General features: G+C 42.5%; 1 protein-coding gene across 8 annotated transcripts in view; it reads left to right on the top strand.

Annotated features, from left to right (window-relative positions):
- Positions 1 to 2,233: 2,233 nt before the first annotated feature.
- Positions 2,234 to 25,099, top strand: part of MPDZ (multiple PDZ domain crumbs cell polarity complex component) — a 156,514-nt gene continuing 133,648 nt past the window's right edge. For 4 of the 8 annotated variants that reach the window (XM_045580244.1, XM_045580243.1, XM_045580242.1 and 1 more), the window contains exon 1: positions 2,235 to 2,467. The gene's annotated coding sequence lies outside the window, so the exon portion shown is untranslated. Of the gene's footprint in view, positions 2,468 to 2,628; positions 2,652 to 19,819; positions 19,831 to 20,803; positions 20,808 to 25,099 lie in introns of those variants that run through there. The other 4 variants (XM_045580240.1, XM_045580241.1, XM_045580245.1 and 1 more) reach the window with 4 other exon arrangements.

The raw sequence follows: 25,099 nt of genomic DNA, 5'->3' as shown, positions 1-25,099 counted from the left end.
GCAAGGCTGTTTTTTTCTTTTATTGTCTGTTGTGGGTTTTTTTTGTTGACAAACAACAAATTTACATGTCTGCCAAAGAAAATAGAACTTTTATTCAGGATATTAAAGAGAGTTTTTTGTTGTTGTTATTTGATTTTTAGAGAGAGAGGAAGGGAGAGAAATAGAAAAGTGAATGAGACAGAAACATCATCACATTTTCCATTGATGCCTTCTGCACACTCCCTACTAGGGATCAAGCTCCCAACCCAGGCATGTGCCCTGACAAGGAATGGGATGTGGACCTCTTGGTGCATGGGTTGAGGCTTAACCACTCAACCACACCAGCTGGGCTAAAATAATATTTAAATGTTTTAAACTGGAATCCTTGCACTGGGGCGGGGGGTCCCTAAGCTCTGCCTGTGCCCATTCGCAGTCGAGGGGCTCTCAGGGGATGTCTGACTGATGGCTTAGACCTGCTCCTTGCAGAATCCTTAGTGCTGCCATGGAGGCAGGCCGCTGTGCTTGCCAGCCTATAGCCTGGCTTCTGGCTGAGTGGTGCTCCCCCTATGTGAGAGCAGTAACCATCAGGGGGGCAGTTCCTACATTGAGCATCTGCCCCCTAGTGGTCAGTGCACATCATAGCAACTGGTTGTTCTTTGGTTTGGTTGATTTGCATATTGTCCTTTTATTATATAGGATTGGACTTCTGAGTATTTGTTGATATATACTCTAATATCAAGTCTATGTATTGAAAAAGAGCAATTTTCTTCCACAGAAAAGATTACTGGGATTCAGGAACTGAAAGTATGAAAAAAAGACAATCTTTTTCTTATGCCTTTTAAATAATTTACTTATTTATTTAAATTTACTGGGGTGACTTTGGTTAATAAAATTATATACATTTCAGGTGTACAATTCTATAATACATCACCTATATACACTGTATTGTGTGTTCACCACCCCATGTCACGTCTCCCTCCATCAGCATTTATTCCCTCTTTAAGGAAAGACAAATCTCAAGTGGCACACAATGGAAATAAATGCTTTTCCCAGCACCACGCCATTCTGAGCTCTTCCTTCGTGTTTATTGTTTCTGTCTTTTAATGGGAACACATGCCTAAGATTTCACATTGATTTGCTGAAAGGAACTTATGAAGTGACATTATTAGTGCCTCTTTGCCCCATGCCTCCTCATTACAGTGCTTTTCAAGGCATCCTTCCGCTTTCATAAGCTTCCCATGCAGAAAGCATCCACAGGGCAGTCCACATGGTAAAACTTTTTTTAAAAAAAAAAGTCCCTAGAACTAGAAATAGAGGTTGCCAGTTCCCACAGATTGTGAGACTTACAGATTAAACTACGGGGACTCCAGTTAAACTCGCATTTCGGTTCATCCATGAAACATGTGTTTTCTGTAAGTATGTCCCAAACAGGACACGGGCCACATGCATCTAAAAGAATGATCCCTTTCTGTTTGACACCCCATGTAACTGGGTGTCCGGGTCCCCTCTGGCCACCTCACAGGGTCCGCTCCCCACCTTCCAGGCCAGGAGCCCGGGAGCCAGTTTAAAACTTGGACCGTCTCTGGTTTGGTCCTGGGCATCCTTCAGCAACACACAGCTGCATTACCACCATTTGTCCACCAACTAGATCTGAAATATCATGGCTGACATGTACACATAAGGAACTATTTGACATTGAAATGGGGACTCAAAAGAACTGTTGGCCCAGAAAGGAACTCACTACAGACTGGATCCATTTGCCTCTCAGCATAACCATTATGGCTTGTCGCAGTTTCGGTTCTCACAAGGGTATTTCTTGGATCACATGATCTCAAGCATCTAGAGGAAATAATGAACAACACAGACTGAGAACAGAACAGGTCCAGAGAAAGAGAAGTAGCGATCAGACTCTCAAACCTCAGAGGGAAAGTAAGGGAGGGTGGGGGGTAAGGGGAAGAGATCAACCAAAGGACTTGTCTGCATGCATATGGGCCTGGCCAGTGGCCATGGACAACAGGGAGTGGGGTGGAGGGGGCGTATGTAGGGGAGGATTTGGGATGGGAATGGGGGGAGGGGGATGAGGACAATTAGGTGAGACCATAATCAATAAAATAAATTAAAAAAAAAACAAAAAAAAACTCAGACCAACCGCAGGCGGGGCCGCGCCCCCTGATTGGCTGCAGCGCGCCCGCCCCGCAGGCCGACCGACCGCGGGCGTCACGCATCCCGAGCCGCTGGGGCCCTGCAGCCTCCGCAGCGCGCGCGGGGGGCGGGGGCGCGCTCGGCGCGGCGCGGGCCGGCGGCGGGATTAAGTTTCTCGGCCGCGCGTGACCGTGTCTGCGCGTTTCTCGAAGCTCCTCCCCGGGCCGTTACTTCGGAAGCGGGAGGACGTGGGCGAGGCCCGGCGCTGGGCGTCCCCGGCGACCCGGCCCCCCAGCCCTCCGCCCCCTCTGCTTCCCCGCCGCCGGGGGCGGCCGCCGCGAGCCGGGTAAGCGGCGCCGGGACGGGCCGGAGGGCGGAGCGCGCGCCCGAGCCCTGTGCGCGCGCCGGGCGGGGGTGCGCGGGCGCGGGCTGCGGGCTCGGACGGGGGGGCGGGGGCGGCTGCGCTAGCCCCACCCCGCGAGGCCCCGGGAAGGGAAGCCGCTGCTCCCTGGGCCCTTTAAAAGGATGAGGTCTGGAAGTTTCTTTCCTCTGCTCCTGGCTTCCCTCCCCCACCCTCCCAACCACAGTCCCGGGTCCTTCACGCCTCCCTTCCCCACCCGCTTGTTTCTGTTACTTTCAGGGGTTGGGAAGTTTGTTCCTTTCCTTCGCCCGGGGCGGGGCGGGGGGCGCGGTGCCAAGGTGAGGGGCCCGGGCCTGGCGCGCGGGCTGGGCGCAGGAGCCTGTTGCTCTCCAGCTGAACGGGGGCCCTGTCCGCCGTTATGTGGCGCCGGGCCGTGCGGGGCGGGTAGAGGGTAGAGGGTGGGGGTGGGGGTGAGGGTGGGGATGTAGGGGGGGGGAGGATGTCCCTGCTTTGGGTCTCACGCCCCGCCCGCTGGGGACCCAGACCGCGCCGCTAATGGGGACCCCCTCCCCTTGGCGCCTGTGCCTTAGCTTCTGCTGCCCACGCCGGTGCCAGCGTTTTGCTTCACATCTTCCTCTCCCCCACCCCCTACCCCGTCCCCGGCGCTGTTGGGGGAGGAAGAGCTGATTTTTATCTGGGATTTCGCAGACCCGGGGTGCCGGATGCGCCCTGGGGAGCGCCCTTAGGGAGACGCTTTGTGTCTTGGGAGTTGCGTGAGCACAGGCGGTGGTGCGGGTGTGCATCGTGGCCTGCGCTCTTTGCAGAGGCACAAAGGCCAGTTTCGTGCCTGCAGATCCCTTGGGGATGGAAGCTGGGGCCGCGGAGGAGAGGAGGGGCCTGCGCGGGCGGGCGGGGGCCGCTGCTGGTCAGGGGTTCAGGGGTAGAGGCTGGTTGGGATCTGGAGACCTCTGGGTCCGTCTCCTCCGCGGGTGGGGCTGCGGAGGCTGCTCTGCTTGGGAGGAGCCCGGGCGGGGGCGCTGTGGGCGCCTGGCGTGGGGAGGGTTCGGCTGGCGACTAGGGTTTCACTGGTATGTATCCTCAGATGAGATGGCCACGGCTTTGCCAGGCCAGAAGGAACCCCCCTCCGTGTTGTTTTGGTGTTGAGAGGGGAAGGATGCGGAAAGTGGCCTATCATCCAGCTTTGAGGGACAGCTGTGGTATAAATATCCTTCTGTGTTTGGGAACATTTAGGAAACATTTTACAGAATAAGTAACACCTGATCTGAGGAACGAACCTGGGGATGGTTTGGGGCTTGGGGCAGGTGTTTATAATGAACTTTTTTTTTTTTAAGGGTTGAATTATCTACATGTGTAATATATGCATTTAGTGCCTGGTAGAATTTCAGTAGACAATTGTATTTAAAAAGCCAACAACATTTAAAGTTCCTTGGCTTGAACTTCTCATACAATGCAGAGCCCTGGATGGATGCACCTGTGCCTGGCCTGAGGGAGGGGTGGAAAGAGCTTAATCTTGCCTGGGATGCCTAGACATGCTGCTCCTTTATGGAGTACTTTTCAAATGCGTTTTTCTGTCTAGATTGGGCTCTGTCCCTACCCAGACTTCACATTAGGTTCAAACAAACAAACAAACAAACAAACAAACAAAGGCGAGGGTGTGCAGATTTAAGGGCCATAGGCCAAATTGGCCTGCTGCAGTGGTTTTTGTCCCCAAGGTTTAGGAGTTAGGGGTGGTTTGTACACTTTTAAATGAATGAAAAGACACAATTAAAATATTATTTCTCATGTGAAAATTATATGAAAATCAAATTTGTGTCCGTATTTAAGTTTGGTTGGAGCACAGACACACTTAAACCTACTGTCAGTGTCTCCTCCTTGCTGTGCATGGGCATGGCTGCCTTCACAGCTAGTGGCAGAGTTGAGTGGTTGCATAGCAGAGACAGGTGTATAGCCTTCAGAGTCTGAAATATGTCCTGTTAATTACTGTTACTCTATAAGGGAAAGTATTGTTGAAATACTCCCTTTGTGTGATAGGCGCACTGTTTAATTTTATTGCCTCTCAGGCCCTGTGTCTGGTGCCCCCTGAACTGGCAGACTTCCGCCCTCCTCCAAAATAGACTAATTACAAATCATCGTGTGCGATTTTCTCATTTCCAAGTTTCATCCTCAACTTTTTGGTATCTTCCTCTGTTGGAATCTAGGATAAAATGGAGTTTCTCATGAGCAGAAATTGTGTGTTTTCATATTTTTAACTTTAATATAGATGGCCATATTTCAACGCGTTCTGCAATGAGTTCTAGTAACTTCTATCTGTTCTGGTACCTGAGTAGGTTTGAGGACTATCATTGTGTTTCTTTCGGTAAAGAGAGCAAGGGGCTAGAGCATGTCATGGGTTCTTTTCAGAGGGCAAGGCAAAGCTAGTGTGAACTTTTCTCTACTCTTTTCTACCTCACTTTGCTAAAACTAACAAAAAACATGAAAAAACTGATGAAGCGTATCTCCATTGTATTAATAGGTCAATCAGATGGGCACCATACCTCTTACGTGTGTTCCTTTTCTTTCCTTGGCAGTATTTCTTCCCCTCTTTAGTTCCTGATTTTTCTTCTCTCCTTAACACATCTTTTCCTATTATCTCCTAGGCCTGACTGTTGTGGCTTCGGAAAAGAGAGATGTCAGTCAATTTTTTTTGTGCTCCAAATTCCTACATGTAGACATTGCTCTGCTTGGCCCTTAAGGATGTCTTTCCATTTTAGATACCTTTTTACTGCACATACACTGTGAGGGGGAGTGGAGGCTTTTTCCAGAGTGTATTATATCCCAGCAAGGTGGGTGTGCTCAGGACAGGTGCATGGAAATCCTTGAAGAGTAATTTTGTTGTGATGCAGGACTTTAGTCTTAAGCTGCTGGCGGGGCGGCTGTGCTTTACAAATGAAGAAGGGAACACATTGTCTAGAGTTAAGATGAAGAGATTTAGAAGCCAACATGTGAAAATGAATTTACCTGTAAGGTAACTGTCTGAGTTAAAGGCAGATTGTTCTCTCCAGATTACATCCCAAGTCTGACATCATAGACTTGACTCTTTTAGGTTGATTGGCTCCATTTTGTTTATTTATAGCACACATGAAGAATTCTGTGACTTTTGTAAAATATCTGAGCCCATAACAGAGTTCTTAAAGTTGATGTATTGGTCTGGAAATGTCCCTATCTATGCTGGAGCAAACAACACACCTGCCAGGGACAGATCCTGTGCTTCAAAGGAAAGAAGCAGAGAGCTTCCATAGATTCAGAACTGCTTGATGGTGCCTGTGACTGTATCCTATATCATGATTATATTTCCCAGTCAGTTAAATCTTCTCGAAGACCACATGTTTGCCTAAAGTAGACATTAGTTTCATAGAGTTACATTGTTACATACGTTATTTAACCCCATACTTACAAGAAGAAAGGTATTTTTTTCTCTTATAAATTAGTGTCATTCGTAGGAGAGCATCCACATAAATACAGTTGGGAAATTGTATGTAGTATGGTAAAGTTGGTATACTGAGATTAAATAACTATAGTGAAGTCCCATATGGGCAATTAAGAATGAGATGAAAAAAATACTTCTGGATAAAGCAAACTGATGCTGAGTAATCCATTGCCTTCCTGTGAAATATTTCCCATGAAGCTCCGTGGTAGTTACTCATTTAGTAGAGAGTAGTAGATGGATTCGAAGGCATATTGTATAGGGCTAGAAATCAATATACTGCTATAGTTTGTTAATTGGAGAAATACACAGAGAAAAGGATAAAGTGTTTTACATTTAATGAAAGTTACAGGGATTCAAATAAATTAGACATCCGCCTGGGATTGCTTGCTGACTACTTGTGGATGGCCGCCTTCTCCCTTGTTTTAGCACGGGCTCCCATCTGTGTACGCCTCGGTCCAAATTTCTTAAGAGGACACCAGTCCTAGTGGGTTAGGCACCACCGCAGTGACCTCATCTAACCTTACTTCTTTAAAGACCCTATCTCCAAATACGATCATATTCCGAGGTACTGGTTAGGATTTCAACATACAAATTTGGGGACATAAGTCAGCCCATAAAAGAGTTCTTAAAGAGATGGCAAGGCTGGCATAGACTCAGGCTGTATGTAATCTGGTGAGACCTTGAAGAATGGACTGGTTCAAGGTAAGGGAGGGAGGCCATGTAGGGGCTGTGATGGTAGTGTAATTTGATATTTGTGAGTAAAGGGAAACTGCCATGTGAGGACAAGGTATTATATTTTAGCTTTGGCCTGAGGCCACTTGTTTTCTTTATCCTGGTGTTTACTGGGAAATTGGCATTCATTCTTGTACACATAGTCTTAATTTTCTTTTTAAATGTATCGTAAAATATTTTCACGATAGTTTTGGAGTCTGATTAAGCAGCATTTTAAAAAATATTTTTAATTACATTAATCTAAAAACTGTATATATCCTGTGCATATTTTGTGGGCAAATATTTGACATAATCTTTTTTCCCTAGAAATCTTCCCATTTTTGGAAAGATAAAAGATTTGATATGTTTTCTGCATCACAAAATAATGAAACTGTTTTTAAGTGTCGAAATTATAATTATTGATAATGTTAAAGCAATTCTTTAGACTAAAATTGTTAAAACAATTCCTCCAAATTTAGCCAGCTGAGTTAAAAAAAAAAAAAAAAAAAAAAAGGTAAAAGACAAGTTCTTGCTCTTCTACATCTCCCCCCCCCCCCCCCCCCCCCCCCCCCCCGTGGTGGTGAAATTTGTTTGGTCTAGGGAATTCATATTTTTATCTCCTTTTAGTTTGATTTGTATCTGTGAAAACAGCTTTCATTGTTATTTCCTTGTAAACAACTCCACCTCCAGATCTAAGGTGATATAAATAAATGCATGAGGAGAACATGAAAAAGGAAACACTTGTAAGAAAAGAAAAAACAGAAATATACCAAAGAGAGAGTGAGATAGATAGATCTTGAGGAAAAATGTATTTAGATTCTGTTGATGACTTGATGTTTATCATTTGAATATGTGTTGATATAGTTTACCCATTAATGCTTAGATCTTAAAACTAGAATAAAATATGTAAGATACCGTATTTTTCGGACCATAAGATGCACTTTTTTCCCCCCAGAAGTGGGGGGGAAAAGTCCCTGCGTCTTATGGTCCAAATATAGCCTACACATATACTTAAAAAAAAAAGTTTTTTTACTTGCCCGGCTCTGTGTGGTCTCTGTGTGCTTGCCCGGCTCTAAAATGGTTCTAAATGCTGCTGTTTACTTTACAGGGTTGATTACATGTGTTTATGACTGTGATGTTGGGTTTTAATGCACATAAAATATTTTAGGACACTATTTGTTTCAGAATCTTTTTTTCTTCATTTCCCTTCTCTAAAAACTGGTGCGTCTTATGGTCCGGAGCTTCTTATGGTCCGAAAAATACGGTAATTATTTCTTCGGGTAACTTTTTTATGATAAAAAAAAGCATATTTAAAAAATATGTATATGGAAGACATAGACTACCTCAAAGAAGGGAAAAATTTACCCGTAATTCTATCACCTACGTGCAGCCTCCTTTTCCCCAAAGAAAACACGTATTTGTGAACGGAGGATACTACATTATGTTGATATAACGAATGGGAAACCAGAGATGTTGATCAACAGATTTCATTGATTGATCATTTTCTCAGTGAGGAAATGGGGTCTGAGGTTGTTAGACCTCCATATCTTCTTTAATAGCAGCTGTCTGAACCAATGTCTCTTGACTCTGAGGAGTATGGTAGTTAACCTCCTCAGAGTCCATGTGGCACACAGGACACCAGTGGAGAATGCATGTTTAAATCTTGATTTCTGCTCAAAATTATTTGTTACGTGGACTACAGTTAACCTTAGAATAGCTTTATCTTATGGAATTGTATGGGCCCCTGGCATGCCTTGCACCAGGGAGCTGGTTGTGGAAATGGTCAGGAAATCTGCCATTCTGTGCTCTCAGAACATCAGTGACCTAAGAAAACCGCAAGGATAGAATCATGAAGTTAAAGATTTTTTTCTACGACTTAAAAGACGCTATCTGATCTATACCAGGTATGCCCAGCTTTTCTTGAATGTTGCTAGGCCTCCTTAGCAGGTCCAGTTTGTCTAAGGTATGACCGGGTAAAGTTCACACAGCCTTAGGTGAGGAGCTCCCTTGCTATGTCCCACCTCTCCCAGCCTTCCATGAGTATTTAATCTTAATTAGTCAAAGTGTGAAGTCTGCCTCTCGGGGACATTTATTTCCCGCTGTAGGACCCAGGGAGGCCTCAACTCTAGGATTCCGTGCAATTGGAATTCTGCCTTTCCTCCCACCACACCCACTTCCTTCCACATGCACCGTTTTGCTGGGAATAGTTAAATAGATATTCTATTCCCACTTAGAAAAGTAGAGCACAGAATGCCTCTTTGTTCCGATAGAATCTGCTGACTCTATAGGTTGGGTCAGGCTAAATCACAGAGTACTCTGAGGTCTGTTTTGAAGTAGGAAAACAAAAGAAGAAACACCCCTGGGCCTGGATTACTGGTCCCTCGCCAGCTCCATTAAGTTCAGGGGACATTGGTGGGGGCTGAACCAGGACATTCAGGTTCCACCCTTTCTCCAGTCAGAGGCAGGATTGTTTAATCGTGGCATACTTTACAATGGACATGGTGAACTGCACACATTGAAAGGGTACAATCTGTTGAATTTTGGTCTGTGAGAAACCATACTCCCAGTCAAGACAGTGGACATAAACTACGCTCCTGACCCCGTGTAAGCCTTGCCAGCCTCCCCTTCTGCCTGTCTCCCATCTCCCATGACTTGCTTTCTGTCCCTGTAGATTAGTTCACATTCTCTAGAGCAGTGGTTCTCACTTTCCTGATACCTGACCCTTTAATACAGTTCCTCATGTTGTGGTGACCCCCAACCATAACATTATTTTTGTTGCTACTTCATAACTGCAATTTTGCTAGTTAATGAATCGTAATGTAAATATCTGTGTTTTCTGATGGTCTTAGGCTCTACATCAACGGTTCTTGACCCACAGGTTGAGAACCGCTAGCAGGGTCACCCAAGACCATCAGAAAACACAGATATTTACATTGTGACTCATAACAGTAGCAAAGTTACAGTTATGAAGTAGCAACGAAAATAATGTTATGGTTGGGGATCACCACAACATGAACTGTATTCAAGGGTGGCAGCAGTAGGAAGGTTGAGAACCACTGTTCTGGAGTTTCATATAATTGGGATCTCACAGTATGTTCTTTTTGTTTGACTTCTTTTACACTCTATTTTGGGATTTGTCCAGGATTTCTGTATTAATAACATTATTATTTATTGCTGAGTACTAGATCATTATATAGATATATCATTCAGGAATATTTAAAATAGTTTAGGGTTCTTTTATGCTTTATACATTGTCTTGTAGAGTATTTGTTCTTGGTTTCAACTGTGTGTGTCAGACTTTTGTGTTTGATGGTATTTATAAATGTAAAAGTTAAGTGCCCTTAATTGATGTTTCTTGAAGTTTGAAACTATGTAAGTCATACTTTTAAAAAACCTACCAGTAATTGTAAAATGAAGAAATTTAAATGTTTCTAATTTTTAAAGATATCAAGTGATTTTTTTAAAAAAGTCACATGAGTATTGAGACTCCACAGCTTTTGCATCCTGTCTTTTGAAGAGTAGAAGCATAGCATGGTGAGTTTCCTAAGCGAGCCAAACCTTTGTTGTCCAGACTGCTTGCCTAATGCTTCTGACTTGCTAATTTTTGACACTTCTTTATTTTTTATTGATTTATTTGTCACGGCTTGTGACAAATTTATGTGACAACCATATAGTGAATTGGTTAACAAAGTAGTAATTTGGTGCCTACATTATCCAAATAATTGTCATGCAGTATATGTTACAACCAAGACCATCAAAAAAAGTAAGAATTGAAGTGGGGATAATCATTATAGTGTGCAAACACAGTATTCTGGAAGAAATGATTCAGACTTTTTGGGTCCCTTTAAGCATTTATGTCTGTCTGTACACTTTCTGATCAATTAATTGAAATTAAGTGGCAAAACCCAAAAACAATACCATTTTAGGCAGATGTGCTCTCTAGATTATCCAAAAAAAAAAAAAAAGTAAAAATTGATTTATAATCTTAGTAACACTTAGTCCTTGGAGTAGCATAGTAAAATACAGTTAATGAACATTGTTAAGTAGTGGATGAGTAAGAAGCAAATAGTTATGTTTATTGAAAGAGAATAAAACCTTTTAAAATGTTTTCAGAGGGAAAATACTAGTTTTCAGGATGGCTCTCGTGCTCTAGTGAGTCCTATAGAATTACATATGGTAACTAAGTAGTGTAGCCTATTATATTTATCTGTGAATCAGTAATCAGGGAATTGAATTGGGCCATGCTAATTTATCTTTTATGGCTAGGATGCTAGGGCTCATGTTCAGGTAGGTTCATATTAATTTGTTTTTTTAATACATGTTTTTTGTATCTGAACTACTTGAAGTCTTGTGAGCATGCTGTAAACTGTGTAAACTGTCATTCCTTTTGGCTATTTTTTTCTTTGCCTTTGCATAGGTGGTCCAGACTTTATTATATTGTTTCTTGTGTGTGAATGTGTGCTCTTGGTTCCAATCTTTCAGGTGAATTCATTCTTGTCACAAAAACAAATTGAATATCAGGCAAAAACAGACAAAGAAGGATATTAATTTTAGTAAATTCCTCATGTTATTGCAGCAAAATAACTATATATCAGTTCCTCTTCTCCTGTCTTCCCCTTCTATCATCTCCTCAGTTTCAAGAATAATCAACCATAGAAATACAGAATCACCAGTCAAATATGTAATGCATTGCATAACATTACGAGATAGATATTGTCATTGCAGGCATAATAAACCATCACGTTCTTCCTAAAAGTAACAACTTAAAAGTTTGCCTAGACCAGTGGTCGGCAAACTCATTAGTCAACAGAGCCAAATATCAACAGTACAACAATTGAAATTTCTTTTGAGAGCCAAATTTTTTAAACTTAAACTTCTTCTAACGCCACTTCTTCAAAATAGACTCGCCCAGGCCCTTGGTATTTTGTGGAAGAGCCACACTCAAAGGGCCGAAGAGCTGCATGTGGCTTGAGAGCCGCAGTTTGCCAACTATGGGCCTAGGCTCTGGATTTATCAGTTTGTATATGGTTGCCCCTGGCCTGTAATTTCTCATGTCTATTTTACATTTCACTTATTTATTTTTACTGTTAGCTCTTACAGATGCCCCCATGCCCTCCTCCTCAGCCTCAGTTATTCTCAGTAACGTACACTTGCACACTTCCGCTGACTAACAAGATTATCAGCTGATTCAGACAGTGACACCTCTTCACTGACAGAGGGATATAAGTTTTTTTTCTGGTAATTCTTTAGTACAGATAATGGAAAACACTAATTTTATTAATGTGGACATTTTTTCTTGAGTATATGCGTATTATGCAAATATGTATATGGACAGTTTTGTATTTTTTATAGTATTCCCCTCCATATACAGAGAGAGACTTTATCTTTAAACTTGCTGGTATGTTTTTTCATTCCACTAGGATTTTTAACTTACCTCATAGATAATTGTGTGAAGTCTGTTTAAGATATTTTATCTTCTATTTAATTTGACCTTATTAAGGTTATTTTCCATAAGTAATTTATTTTCATGTTGGTATAGGAAGCAAAGTGATGTCAAGTAAGCCTTATCAGCTAAATAAACACGATTTCTGGCCTAGTATTTTGAGTGCTTGTGAGTGTGATGTTTAGTGTGATCAAGCATGAAGGATCTTTATTTCTTATTGATTCTACCACTGAAATAATTCTAAAATAAAATATATTTTTTAATGTTCATATTGACCAGTCTTCCATCCTCCCTCCGTTCTCCCCTCTTGTTCATCTCTATGACTTCTTACTGAGAAATCAAATCTGCTGTAACTTCAGCAATACCTGGAGGCTAGTGATTTCCTTCTTTTCTATTTCTGAATTCTTTTCGCCCTAGATTCACAGATGTAATTGATTCACTCTTTCAACAAATATTTATCAGGTGTCTACTCTGGGCCAGCCAATATTACTGGTACTGGGGATATAACCTTGTAAGGGGTGGGGGGGGGGTGGGGGGAGGAACCACCACCACCACCACCAACAAAAATCACTGCCCTCGTGGCACTTAAATTCTGGTAATTCCTATTTTACAAAGGTATTTCAAGATCAATATGTCGGAAAGGAATACATTTCCACTCCTTCCTCTAAAAACAGATGACATTCCTATTTCTGCAGCTTTTCTTTAACCTAAGGATGTCCCAATGTTTCTGGTTTCCCAGATTAAAAACTTTGAGAGTTGGTCTCTGTTGCTCTCTCTCACTCCTTCCACCTGTCCCCAACATACGTCTACTGGTCATTGAATCTTTTTATTCCCTCTACTGAGCGTATCTCCTTTCTTTTTCCTTGCCACTGCCTTATGCTAAGCTTGCCTTGTCTTAGATAGGGCTGCTTTAACAGCCTAACATGTGGTTGTATTATCATTAGTTCTTTTCTCTCTTTGGTGAATTATTTGTCCATTGGCTAGCATTGTTTTTCCAGAAAATAAATTTTAGTAATCTCTCCTCCACTCCCCATTGTGTATGCTCACTGTGCCTGCCTGCAGGGCAGAGTCCCAAGGAGACTGAGGAAACATGGCTTTTCTAGCTCCTGTCTAGTTTGGTGGCCTAGTATTATAGAACCACAGTCATTAACTTCTCTGTGTTCGTTACGGTTTCATTGCCTTCGCAGACAGCCTTCCCTTAGCAAGAGATGCTTTTACTATTCATCCTTCTAATTGTTCGTCCTTCAGGATGATTCACATGTCACATTTCCTCCAAACTCTGTCTGACTCATGGTGCCAGCATTGGATTCCTCTGTCCTCGTACAGAATTGAGTGCACCATGCTGCAGTGTAATTACTATTTTCCACTGAGTCCAGAACTCAGAAGTTAGGTGCTGTCCTTATTCTGCTTTTGTCATATGCTTCCAGATATAGACAGCTACAGCTTTGGAGCGGGTGGAGTTTATAGAATTCGGGATGCTCCTTTTACATAAAAAGTAACAAAATTATGAATTAAAAACTAGATTAAAAGTGCATGTTTATTAAAATGGGAGTGGAAGGATCCTGTGCCCCATGCCTAGGGAAATGTAAGTGCTTCGTTAAAACTTGCAGAAGTAATATAGTGGGGTTTTTTAATATGTTATATTATAAAAAGCATATTTATGACATTTTCTGGCTGTTGATTTTTTTTTTATTTTTATTTTTTATTTTTTTTTATTTTTTTTTAAAAATATATTTTATTGATTTTGTACAGAGAGGAAGGGAGAGAGATAGAGAGTTAGAAACATCGATGAGAGAGAGTCATCGATCAGTTGCCTCTTGCACACCCCCTACTGGGGATATGCCCGCAACCAAGGTACATGCCCTTGACCGGAATCGAACCCGGGTCCCTTCAGTCCCCAAGCCGATGCTCTATCCATTGAGCTAAACCGGTCCCGGCCTGGCTGTTGATTTTTTTTTAATGTTTTTCATTGATTATTAGAGAGGAAGGGAGAAGGATAGAGAAATAGAAACATCCATGGTAGAGTAACATCATCAATCAGCTCCTTCTGAACACACACCCCCCCCCCCACCCCCCCCCCCCACTGGTGATCAAGCCTGGAATCTAGGCATGTGACCTCTTGGTTCCTGGGTCTGAGCTCAACCACTGAGCCACAGGGTCAGGGCGGCTATTGATTTTTTTTAAAGTTAGGACATAGTGGTTAGCCATTCTGTTGCTAATACTGTTGTTAATAATAATGCCCAGAGTTTCAACAGCATTTGTCGTTTTCTGAGCAAGATCGGATTTCACTTGGGTGGGAAATGATTCAGTCCTTCCTGTGGTCTGTAACCTCAGCTGACACCCTGCTCCAGCGCCTGTTAGCCTGGTGAATGAATGCTCAGGAATTTTCTGAGTGCTTCCTAAGTTATCTTGCTGCCATTCCATCTTTCTCCCTCTTCTCTCTCCCTGCTTCCTCACCTCATTATTTCTTTTTTCCTTTCCTCCCCTGTATGTTTATCTGGGTCTTGCAGTGCAGCAAACTTATTCTCTCCCCATCTGTCTTTTCTGGTAGATAACACTTTTAAATAAGTGTCAGTTCTTTGGCAAACTGAATTTTGGAGTTTGCAATTATTGACTTCACTTCTCCCTCTTTGAAATGCTGTAGGGGGTGATTTTGAAGTTCCTCAGTAGAACAAAAAGTATGTTTAGTTTCCAGCAATGGGAAAGGAGATGTCCTAAAGCCACATGCTTTATTTACAGCAGAGGGAAAACATGGTGCAATTTACAAGTAAGTCCCAGTCCGGAAGTGATTGACTTTTATGTGTTTTAAGGGGTTACTTATTTAATAAGCATCGTTAATCTGGTAGCAAATTGGAAACAGCAAAACAGAGAGATTAGTGTCCAGAGATTAATAGAAGTCAAAATGATGATAGTGATAGCTTTTGTATGCTCTCCACCCTGGAAGCACTTAGTTCTTTACTTGATTCTGAATTACTTTATAATTGACTATTGTACTATAATAAACCTTTATTTTTTTGTCATAAATTCTTTAAAAATTGAAAACTATATAATGAAGTGAAAACTATATAATGAAGTACACTTCATAGATGAGTGATAACTTGATAATATTGAATATAAATTTACTATTTTTAGAATTATCAAAATCATACATGCATTATAAAATTTTAGACATCACCTCAGAGTGATGGTAAGAGATTTGCAAGTCCCACCACAGAGGTGACCATAATAAGTGGCTTGATGGATATCTCTCAGGCTCTGCCCCTCTCATTCTGTTTGTCTCTGTCGCAGGCAGACTCATTCTCACGAATGCGATTCTGCCTGCTGACATCACATGTGTATGGTCTCTAACAGGTAGGATCCTGGATGCAGACAGTGAGTCCACGTGTCTCACATGAGAGGGCCCATGAGGTCTTTATCTTCAGACATGTAGAGATTCTTGCACTCACATTAGCTGTTCAGCTTCCCTCATCCATGTGGACCAGAACGGGTGGACCCTATCCCCTTTCCATCGACATTAGTGGTTTTTTCCAATTCCGAAGGCTATTTCATCAGTGCTGTGATGGGCAGTCTTGAAAATCCATCTCGGAACGATTGTGCACAAGTTTCTGTGGGGGAAACTCCTGGGTGAGCACTGCCAGCTGCAGATGTGCCCTGTGGGACTTGGGCAGGGCCTGCACACTGTTCTCCTAGGGGAGGGGCCTTTCCCCTTCTCCCCAGGGGATCTCCTGGGGCCTCTGCTGCCTCCCTTTGTCCCCAGGGCTGGTCCCCACCAGACCAGAAGCCGGCCAGTCTGTTGGTGATAGTGCTCTCTCCCTGGGGTTGACTGTGGGCGTGTTCCCATGTAATGGTGTGTGTCCTGCCTCTCGTTGGAAGTGCCTGTGTTTGCCCTGTGTCCCTTCAGAAACACCGACTTTCCAGTGTTTTCTGCACCTCAGGGATGTGGCACCCCTCGGGCCTTGTGTTGTGAGGAAGGCTTTCTGGCGGCCCCTGATGCATTTCCACAGGCTGCTCCTCTGGCAGAGACCAGGATAGATTCTGGAGAGCATTCTTCAGCGGGGGGTGGAGGGTCTGAGTCATGTCTGGAGGATGCTGCACAGGCTGGCCCCAGCACCAGAACTGCAGCTGGAGGGGCTGCTGGAGGTGGCAGGACCACCGAGGTGATACCCCTGCAGCTCTACCCCTGAATCAGGCTCCTGGGACTGGACAGCAAGTGTTAAACAGGAGTCTGCTCTGCCTTCTGGGCTCTGACGAGGAGAAACATTTTGAGAAGAGAAAAGATCACCCACGTGCCTGCATTTCCATGTGCCTCCAAAACACAGTACAGCCACAGCCCAGGACCCACCACAGGACGTCCTCCCCGCCCACAGTCCAGCAGATGGGTGGTCTGAGGCCAGTCTTTGCTCCTGGCCAGACTCTGGGGGTGCTCCCTGTGTGTCTGGCACCAATGCTTCCCCATAAGCTCGTATGGACCTCCATCCCCCATCCCACCCCCACTTCCCCCACCTTCTCACCCTTGGGCTCCGCCTCCTTGGACTCTTGCCTGGTTTGATAACATGGGCACAGGTCTCTAGGTTGGATTTGGAAATTGTGAGCTGCCTGGGGAAACTGGATGGCTTCATGGAAGGAGTCCTGGAGCCATCCATGGGCACTGGTTCACAAAACGACCCCTCCTTCCCTCCCCCCCAGTGGCCACACTCACTTCGGGCCTTCTCCGGATCTTGGTTGTGTGGCTCATTTGCCCCTCACTGGTGGAGACAGGTTGGGGGTCTTCATAGACCCGTTGATGCTCCTCCATGTCCTGTGTTGAGCTCTGCAATGACGGTGATCAACAGTGGGTCAGGAGGCTTCAAGCCCTGGTCGATGCTTCTTTTGCCACTGGACCCTCTGCTCCTAGGTCAGGCCCAGCCCTGGGTCTGTACAGACCTCCTCCCAGGGGTGAGATTCATCTACAGGGCTTAGGATAAACAACCAGCAAAGGGCACTGCCCACGCTTCCTATCCACCCAGCCAGCCTTGACCTGGGGTGTGGACATTACTGGTCCACCAGCATCTGACCTGCCCTCAACCTGTTCCTGCTCTGGTTAGACCCTCCCAACATGAATCTCCCTTTTACACCCCCTTCCCCAACCTTCCCCTCTCCATGCACACATACAGGGAGGGGACGTGGGTTGTTCAGGTGGGATCAGAGTGGTAGCCTGGCCCGAATAAAATCTCCCTGGGCCTCCCTGTGTCACCTCTGGGTCCCACCTTGAAGAGGGCTACAGGTGTCTGGACTGAGGTCCAGAACCCAAGCTGGTCATTACTGCCTTTTTCGAGGCCTAGGCCTCAGGACGCAGACCGACAACATGAAAACATGGTGTCCTCTCCAGTGTCTCTGGATAGGGATGTTACAGAAGGTGGCTGCCTGGTTACAGGGTTCCAAGTTCTATTGGGGTCCATCGCCAGGAAGTAGGAAGTGAGGTCATGGCCAGTTTCTGAGACGACACTTGGGGTAGAGGACCCAGGGAGTGATATAATTTCTTTCTTTCTTTTCTTTTTTTTTAATCTAAGTTATTGGGGTTTTATTGGTTTGCAAAGCCTTTCTGGTTTCAAGTGTACAACTCAGACATCATCTGCACACTGACTACATTGTATGCCTCTGGTCCCAAGAAAAGTTACTTTCCTTCCCCATTTTCCCTCCTTTTGCCCACCTCCACCTACCCCAGTCCTCCTTTCCCTTGACTATCACCACATTGTTGTCTATGCCTCTGTGTCATGTATATGTTTGTGGCTAATCACTTCCTTTTATCCAGTTCCCCAACGCCCTCCCCTCCGACAGTTGTCAGGCTGTTCCATGCATCCATGCCTTTGTATCTATTTTATTCACCAGTTTATTTTGTTCATTAGATTTCACATGTAAGTGAGATCATATATTTGTCTTTCTCTGATTGGCTTATTTCACTTAGTCTAATAATCTCCAGGTCCATCCATGCTATTGCAAAATATAAGATTTCCTTTCTTATTACCAAGTAGTATTCCATTTATTAAATGTACCACAGCTTTTCCATCCACTCATCTACTGATGGGCATTTAGGCTGTTTTCAGATCTTGGCCATTGTAAGTAACATTGTAGTGAACATAGAGGTGCATATATTTTTTTAAATCAGTGTTTTGGGATTCTTAGGATATATTCCCAGAAGTGGGTTCACTGGATCAAAATGCAGGTCTTTAAGAGCATTTTATAAAGCGGTCTGGGAACTGAAAGCATAGCTGCCTAGGACTAGTTAATCTGAAGGTAAATACCTTTTTGCTCTTCTGGTGTGTGTGTGTGTGTTGTTTTTTAATCCTCGCAGGAGGATATTTTTTTTTTCCATTGATTTCTAGAGAGAGTGGAAGGGAGGGAGGAGACTGAGGAAGAGAGAAGGAGGGAGAGAGAAAAAGAAATAAAGAGAAACATCAATGTGAGAGAGATACATCAATTGCATGCCTTCTGCACAACACATGCTTGGTCTTGACTGGGAATTGAACCCTTGTCCCTTTGTCCCATTGGCTGTTGCTCTAACCACTTAGCAAACCAACCAGAACTTGCTTTCCTTTAATTTTATTGTTAGAGCCTAGAACTGTGATTTGGTGGAAGGGACTTACTTTGATGTCAGTCAGAATTGGGTAGGCTTTAAACGTTTGCTCTGTTATAAGCTTCATGAATGGAAGGAAAACACTTGATCTCTCTGAGCCTCAATATTCTCACATGAAAATTGGAGGGAGCTAATACAAAGCTGGAGTTAGGTTGTAGGGAAATGCATGTGTGCAAACCACATGCTCTGTTTAAGGAGATGTGAAAGCTTTTTCAAACAATAAAATGAATGGTGGTTGATTGTCTAAAAATCTCACAGAAACGATTTTATACTCTTGAGTAGGGGTGTCGAACTCAATCAGAGAAGGGGCCAAAATCTAAAATCCAGCCTAAATCGTGGGCCGAATGGTTTACTGAACAGTCATAAACTGTCATTGTGATGGAAAGCAGCGGAGTGCAGTGATGACAGCGCGGTGCGGGCCACATTGCAAGGCCTGGCGGGACGGATTTGGCCCGCGGGCCTTGTGTTTGACACATGTGCTCTAGAGAAATCATTATTACAGTAGATGCAATAGCAATCAATTCTTAAATATAGTGTTATCATTAGTTTTTATTGAATAGCAGTTTGTAGACATGTCAAATAAATGACTGCTTCCATTTGTGTTCCAACCAAACCTACATTTTAGACATCCAAGGGTGAAATATATATTTGAAATATATATTTGAAAACTGTGACCTCTTGAAGGGAGTATTTGGTGATAAATTTGTAACTGAGGAATAAAATTGTTGTTGGTTCTTATTTGTTTTTAACCAGCAAAGTGGCATGGAAATTTAAACAGTTTCTTACTTAGGGAATCTACTCAGGAAACACACCCAATCTGATAGAGTAATAAGGCTTTTAAGCCTATAATTTCTTATTTATTCTCTACCTGCAAATTTTCTTGGAGCTGAATTAGATTATTTTTGGCTGAAATGTTCAGGTACTTGTTGATGTTTTATTACATAGACTTTCAGTACCCCCACATAATAATGGCTGCAGAAATATAGTTGCTTAATAAAATGCCCAAATTACGTGACCTTGAGAAAGTTAGTCATCTCTTTGACCTTGCATTTCTACATCTGTGAAATGTGTTAGCAAGTTATGCTTTAAAATGAGTAAAAGCGCACAAAATTTTATGTCTTCAGATAAGAAATTATTAAGCATTAACAATTTGTTAAGCATTAATACTTTATTAAGCATTAATAATTTCAGATAAATTTGAAATGACTTCTTCTGGATGAATTGAAGAGTTCTAAATTGCTCCATGAAAAGTATTGCAGAGAAAGAGATCATTCATGAGCCCTTCTCAGTATCTCAGTACATGTGTGGTGCTTCTCAGAGCAAAGAGCTAACACTAAACCCAGTGGGGGTGCAGACCACTGGTCCCCACAGACATGGTGCAGGAAAGAAAAACAGCCATGTTCACCAAAACCGGGTTGGCTCAGTGGATAGAGTGTCAGCCTGTGGACTGGGGTGGGGGGGGTGGGGGGGTGTCCAGGGTTCATTTCTGGTCAAGGGCATGTGCCTTGGATGCAGGCACATCCCCATTGTGGGGTGTATGGGAGGCAGCTGATCCATGTTTCTCTCTCATTGATGTTTCTGACTCTCTATTCCTCTCCCTTCCTCTCTGTAAAATAATCAATAAAATATATTAAAAAATAAAAAATAAAAACAGCCACGATAGACATCACTCCAGCGTGCTGTTTTCTTCCCAGAGGATTTCCTGTCAGAAATTTGAGCCTGTCTTTTTCAAAGTAAGGTTTGAAACTTGATCTTTATTCCTGTCCAAATTCAGCAAAGGGAAATTATGAAAGGCACAAACTGAATTAAGGAGGCACTGATTGATGGGGAAGGATAAAAATATCTATTTGTAGTTCTTACAGCTTGGTTAATACTAAGTAGGCGACATGACAGACGGCTCTCTTCATAATTTTTGTAGAAAAGATTCCAGAATGGGAGAAATGATTTGGAGCGATAATAGGGAAATGGGGCGGGGGGGGGGGGGGGGATAAAGAGGGGGGTGTAGAGTGACTTTAAAACCTATGGGGAAAAGCCCTAGGAAGTAGTCTTTGGAGAAGGGCATGGAAGTGAGGTAGTTGGGTGGGGAAATAGGTTGAAGCAGTAAGGTTATAATATTTTGTTCTACCTTCCCACCTCCCAGTTCCACAGGTTTGTCTGTATTAGAAAAGTGGTTCCTGTTCACTACACTGTAGGAGAGTGATTTTCATCTGGTGTGGATGCAAGAATTTTGAAAACATTCAATACTGACTATTTGGTCATGGCACTGACCTCTTTTCCCTTAGATTGTCAAATTAAAAAAAAGACAACAGACAACACAGCAACAGCTGTTTGGTGTGAATGAATTAAAGTTATACCTAGTTTTTGTTGTTATGTTTTTGGCTTTTTGTCAGATCAGCAAAAAATATAAAATATTTTATTTTAGTGCTGTATTATTTTATTTTATTTTTAAAAATATATTTTATTGATTTTTTACAGAGAGGAAGGGAGAGGGATAGAAAGTCAGAAACATCGATCAGCTGCCTCCTGCACACTCTTCACTGAGGATGTGTCCACAACCAAGGTACATGCCCTTCACCGGAATCGAACCTGGGACCCTGCAATCCGCAGGCCGATGCTCTAGGCACTGAGCCAAACTGGTTTTGGCAAGTGCTGTATTATTTTAGTAATTAGTTTATGTGTGCCATGAGATTAAAAAAAAAAAAAAAAAAAAAAAGGGTTGGAAATCGCTGTTTTAAGACTTTATCCCGAGGAATCATTCAGTCACAACTGACAAATCCACATATTGTTCTGCCCCATATCAACATGGAGACCTCACAAATTCAGTGAGAATCCTGTGTCTGGGAGGGGGGCTGAGAAATGACAGGTCTTCTGAACGGTTAACTCCTTCAGCAACTGGCAAGCCCTACCACAGGGCAGCTGCCCTCCTGATGGGTCTCCAGGGGACACTGAGTACCCCTGCTTTGTCTAACGACCAGGGGCATGGCCTCCCTGGGCCCACTGGGGAGCTGCCTCGCTGCAGGCAGCAAAAGGGCAGGAGGCGGAGACCCAAAGCAGTTTTGCCGGAGAGCTTGTTGGCAGTGGAGGAATTGCACCTGGGAATTCTGTGGCCGGGAGTTAATCCCTGTGCACAGTTTTTGTTTCCCCAGGGATAGAATGTGGCTGGATTGAGTGCTTTAGCCGCCTCCGTGGTTTGCCTGCAAGGACAGCCCTTGGAGGAATCCTCTGCATTCCTCCTACAAAGCATGGGGGCCTGTTGCATCTTGGTCTTTAGCACCGAAAATGGGGTAACAACGGGCAAACTGCCCAAGAAACCTGAGTCCCCTCAGTTTAACTTGAGTGAGAAAGCACAAGAGTCTAAATCTTCATTCCCAGAGGCATCTAAATCTTTTCTCTGAGTCATCATGTTTAGTGTGAATTAGCCATTGAGGGCCCCTGTCCTATAAGGCTGTATTAAGAGCGAACATTATAGATAGAAAATATGTAAAAGGGTGTCCAGAGAGAAAATATTGGAATCCATAGTTATCTAACGTGTATCTATGTATTCATTTTGCTTATTTAAAAAAAAAAAATCCTAGGTGAGGGTGGAGGAGGAAGGAAATAAATACAATAGATCATGGAATAGATTTGTGTAATATCTTTAAAAAATGAAAGTTCAGTCTTTCATATAGGCAGCTGATTAACAATAGCAGCCGAGATTTTAATTGCAGAGTACATACAACTAATCTAACCATACCTCAGTGAGCTTTAGCTTGTCAGTGAACTATATGTTTTGGGGGACTAATTCTAAAATTGACTTCATAGTTGGGTGTGAGCAATAAATAAGGAAGTTTAACTCAAAAGCATCCCAAAATATATTTAGTTATCCTGGAAATGTCTGTGAATCTAGTAAAATGTCTTTATAGAGCTATTTTGTGCTTTAAGGAATCTGCAATTAAGGTAAGAACATGTATAATTTTAAAAAGACAACGAACCTTTTATCTCAGGCCAACAATCTTAAAAATGAAAGGAAGTAACTTTCAAAACCGAAATGATTTAGTGAACATGTTAGTATACATAAATTTGTTGTATAAGTATGGCTATCATAAAATATTTTCACTTTTGTGTTACATATGTTTTTCTTTGCAACAGGTTTGGTTTTTCTTGTCCATTTTAGGAAATTCCTAAGAAAGGAATGAGATATTATTTTTACCAAAATTTGGTTAGAGTATGTGGATTCTTGGTCAAAGTAATGATTTTGATTTATGTATGTCTGCAAACTGTGGATTAATATGCCACTTTTTCATATTAGAGCAGTGATTTTCAACTGATGTGGCTCTAGGGAGTATACTCATATGCCACAAGAATTTTTAAAATGTAGTACTTGACTATTATAGTCAGGGGCACTAACCTCTTTTCTCTTAGATTGTGGAAAAAAAAAAATGACAACAGCTAACAGCAATAACCATCCAGTGTCAATGAATCAAAAGTATACCGTGTTTTGTTTTGTTTGCTTGTTTTTTGTTTTAGGTGTGTGTTTGTGTGTGGTGTTTTTTTTTTTTTGTCAGATTGTAAAAAAATATATTTTTTGGTGTGCTGCAGAATTTTAGTAATTAGTTTATATTTGCTATGAGATAAAGAAAGGTTGAAAATCTCTGTAATAGAGTATTTCCTAATTTTTATTATGAAAAATGTCAAATGTAGATTTTAATAGGTACATATTTATCTGTAGCATATATTATTTTATACATTTTGCAAATATAGATAAATGATATCAAACTATACTTATTCTGCAAATCTCAGTTTCATTTTTAAACAAATTTTTTAAAAGTTGGAGTCTTATTTTATATATATTTTTATTGACTTCAGAGAGGAAGGGAGAGGGAGAGAGAGAGATAGAAGCATCAATGAAGAGAGAATTATTTATCTGCTGCCTCCTGCATGCTCTCTACTGGAGTTTGAGCCTGCAATGCAGGCATATGCCATTGACAGGAATCGAACCAGGGGCCCTTCAGTCCACTGAGCCAAACCAGCCAGGGCTCAGTTTCATTTTGACATCTGCATTATGAATCTATTCTTTAATGAGTCTGACCCATTAGTATTTATTATGAATACGGAAATCTAGATTTATTTCAGTTGCCTTGTTTTTGTGTTTACTGTTTTGGCTTTGTTTGTTTGTTTTGTTTTGATTTTCTCTGTTCTCCACCTCTTGTAGATTGTTTTAGTCTTTATTTCATCTTTTCCCCTTCTGGTTTATAAATTACAGATTTTTTAGTGTTTAAAAATTTTTTTAAAAAAAATATAGTTTATTGATTTTTAATAGAGAGGAAGGGAGAGAGATAGAGAGCCAGAAACGTCAATGAGAGAGAAACATCAGCCAGCTGCCTCTTGCACACCTCCTACTGAGGGATGTGCCGGCAACCAATGTACAATACATGCCCTTGACCGGAATCGAACCTGGGACCTCCCAGTCCGCAGACCGATGCTCTACCACTGAGCCAAACCGGCTTCGGCTAGTGTTTTTTTAAATTTTGACATAGATATTTGACTTCTATTTCTAGGGGAGCTTGCAGTGAAACTATTACTTCTAGCCTCCCATGTCTGGAATATTTTTGCTAAAAACATCATTATTTAAAATGTTGCTCTGTTACTGTGGTTTCATTTTGTAGAATGAAACCTTATCAATCGGATCTAGACTTACTATTTCAGTAGTGGATGAATGTTTGTTTAGTTGAAACCTGAGGGCTTTTCTTAGGCACTGATCAAACGGAATACTTCATAGCATTTTATTCATCTGCCATAATAGCAGCTACCCTGTGCCTTATTTTTCTGATGAAATTAAGGATACTTAATTATTTTATATCATAGTTATCTTTGTTTATAGCTCCTTTTATTGAAGTAGAGTGTTCACATGGAGAAAGGGCACTTCTTAAGCTGGAATGCTTGAGGGGATTGCTTTGTTTGGGATGTGATGGTATGCTGCTTTACCAAACAGGTTGTTTGAGTGGAAGAAAGAGCCTTACACTAATTACCTGTTGCCAGATGGAGTTCATTGTAAGAATGAGTGCCAGTGACTGCATCGTAGGGACCAATCAGCCCGTTTCCACCCCATTGACTGTGTTGAGTCTCCCAAGCTGTGTTCTTCTATCTCTTATCAACTGACTTGTTTTGTTCTCTCATAACTCAGGCTTGCGTGTGCCTCTTCCTCCTTTGCTCATCCTCCTTCCATCTTTTCAGCTCTGGCTCCACCACTAGTTATTGTTTTCTCTGAATGTTTCTCTTCTTAAGTTCCCAGTAGAGACTCTACCCCCTTCTGCTTTTCAGATCAGCACTTAGATTGTCTTCCTTTGGGTAAGGAGCCCAAACCCTTGTTCCACTGGTTCTGGT

This window comes from Pipistrellus kuhlii, unplaced genomic scaffold, assembly GCF_014108245.1.
Source record: "Pipistrellus kuhlii isolate mPipKuh1 unplaced genomic scaffold, mPipKuh1.p scaffold_m20_p_12, whole genome shotgun sequence".
NCBI lineage: Eukaryota > Metazoa > Chordata > Mammalia > Chiroptera > Vespertilionidae > Pipistrellus > Pipistrellus kuhlii.
Note: the sequence above shows the minus strand (reverse complement) of the source record. Positions and strands in the feature narration are given on the sequence as shown.